This window comes from Alligator sinensis, unplaced genomic scaffold (genome assembly GCF_000455745.1).
Source record: "Alligator sinensis unplaced genomic scaffold, ASM45574v1 scaffold2580_1, whole genome shotgun sequence".
NCBI lineage: Eukaryota > Metazoa > Chordata > Crocodylia > Alligatoridae > Alligator > Alligator sinensis.
The window spans coordinates 38,522-41,042 of record NW_005843790.1 but is presented as its reverse complement, the minus strand read 5'-3'; positions in this window follow the sequence as shown (position 1 = coordinate 41,042).

Below are 2,521 nucleotides of genomic sequence, written 5' to 3'. Positions count from 1 at the left end.
GGGGCAATGCAGGAAAGTGTTTGGGTATGCCCACCTGATCATTGCCCACCATTGGCTGCCTTGAGGCAAGCAGCCTCGTGCTGGTGGACTGCAGCAAGAGTTCACCCAGCCTCGGCCCTTCTATGGACCTGCAGACCCCAGAGGAGCAAAGGCTAGCCCCAAGGTTTGATGTGGGGAGGGGCTAAGAGGAAATACCTGAGGCAGAGGCCAGTCTAGATGCTGGAAGAACTGGTGGGGGATCCCTTTGCATCAGCCTTGGAGCCTGTGTTTCTGCCATCATTCTCTAAAAGTGATCTATGCTTCAAGGGGGAGAAGAAATGGCTCCAAAATAGGGTGCCTCTCCAAGACAACTGACTCCAAAAGACACCCAGGGACTGTCCTTGCCAGCTCCCACCTTCCTCCTCCATCCTGGCCCCCGGGATTCTGGTATGTCAGGCACCAGCGTTGCAGGAAGGAGGACATTTATGGCTGGGGAAGCATTTCTTGTCCTCCGCCCTGACCTCACCTCTCCTCCCCACTACATCACCCCTCCCTAGACCTGCACATGCCCATCGTGGTCTGCAAGGAGCACAGCTGCCACCTCCTGAGTCCAGCGTGGCAGGTTTTGCTTCTCAGCCCCTCTTCCGTGGGTTTTTTTTAACCCTCCGGTGTTGGAGGTGCCATGTCCTGCTGTCAACTCTGCAGGATCATACCTCGCTGACAAATTTGCTTAGCTTTTATACTGTTTCTTCAAGGCAATTTGCTTGATGTTTGGCCTATTTAAGCCTGAACAAAAGGTTGATTATCATATCACAACTCTTAATTGCCGGGCTCCTGTTCTTGATTGTCTAGGTGTAAAGACTGTATCTGTGGCCCCTGTAATGAGTCGATCACAGATGATGGGCTTTGAGTGTCCGACAGGATACTTAGAGGTGTCACCACCAAACCTGTTTTGGGGTGCTTGTATATCAATGGGGAGCTTGTACTGGTGGTGGTGGTCTATTTACCAAACTGCAGACATTCAGTGAATGGCTTGCACATTTCTAGCACCTTAGAGGGACATTGGATTCCTGGTTTGAGCAATGTGAGACGGTGGGATACAGAACATCCTCCCTGTATTCAGTGTACCTTTTACAGGTTTCTTTTGAGATGCATATATAGCCTTTTGTTTTCTTTAGCTGCTAGGTCAATTGAAATGCATGTACAGGAAACCCATGCTATTTGCGGGTTCGGCATTCATGGTTTCAAATATTCATGAATGCTGAACCTGCATTTTAAATACACTTCATACACTTACAGGAGCTCCTCGGGAGCTCTGTGCTTGCTGCTGCTGGGCTCCCGCCCCTGCACTCCCTCCAAAACCGCCAGAGCTGTGCCCCCCTCCCCAGCCGCTGGGGTCGCTGCATTCATGAATGCAGACTGCGTTGCATTCATGAACACAGTGCCTTATTCACGGATTTCGCCATTCAAGAACGTATGCCCTGCGAATGGCTGTCTCAATGCCTAATGGGTTACAAGCCATTAGTGGAGTTTGATTTTCTTGTGGCAGTCTTGTTACCACAATCCAGTCTTGCCCCAGCCACTGTCCTGCATTTCTATTTTATGTCCAAGCTTTCACACTTTTCATATTTCATTGATGTTGAATGTGTAAGTGGCTGTGCAGGTTGGGGGCAACACATATAGGTGAGGGGGTGTATGTCAAAGGAACTGAAATCCTCACCACCCCTTTCCAAGAGGGGAGCATGGGTGCAGATCAGTTAAGGTCACACGATATGACTTCACAAGGCCTGACTTCAGGCCGGCTTCCCAAATGCAGTTCCCACTGTTTTTGTGACGTAGTCTTAAGGAGAAGAGGATCCTGTGTTACAGAAGTAGGTGTGTAAGCATTTTGGTCAGTGCCTCAACGAGGGTGGAATAGGAGCAGAAGGAGGCACCTCAGTTTACTAGGGCCCCTACTAGCCAAAATGGGTCTGGCCCCGTGTGGGGATGCAGGCAGCCTCACTTGCTGCAAAGAGAGAGGCCAAATGGCTGCTTGTGTCCCATGGCAGCTCCAGCAAGTGCCTAAGGACATGGGAAAGTGCAGGTGGGACCCTGCTGATGAGGTCAGACCTCCACTTACACCCATGGCCACAACCATCCTAGGCTCCACATCCTCTTGGATCATGGCATTCTCCCAGGAGGATTAAAGCCAGGAGATCTTCTCTTTTCATAGTTTCATAGTAGCTAGGGTCAGGAGGGACCTGAACAGATCATCTAGCCTGACCCCCTGCCACGGGCAGGAATGAATGGTGGGTTCACAAGACCCCAGACAGGTGATCATCTAACCTCCTCCTGAATTTGCCCAAGGAAGGGGAGAGGACCACTTCCCTGGGAAGCTGGTTCCAGATTCTGGCCACCCTAACTGTAAAATATTGCCTTCTGATCTCTAACCTAAACCTATTCTCCATCAGCTTATTACCATTGTTCCTTGTTACCCCAGGTGGTGCTGGGGAGAAAAGGGCTCTACCTGTTTGCTGTTGATCTCCCCTGATGAGTTTGTAGG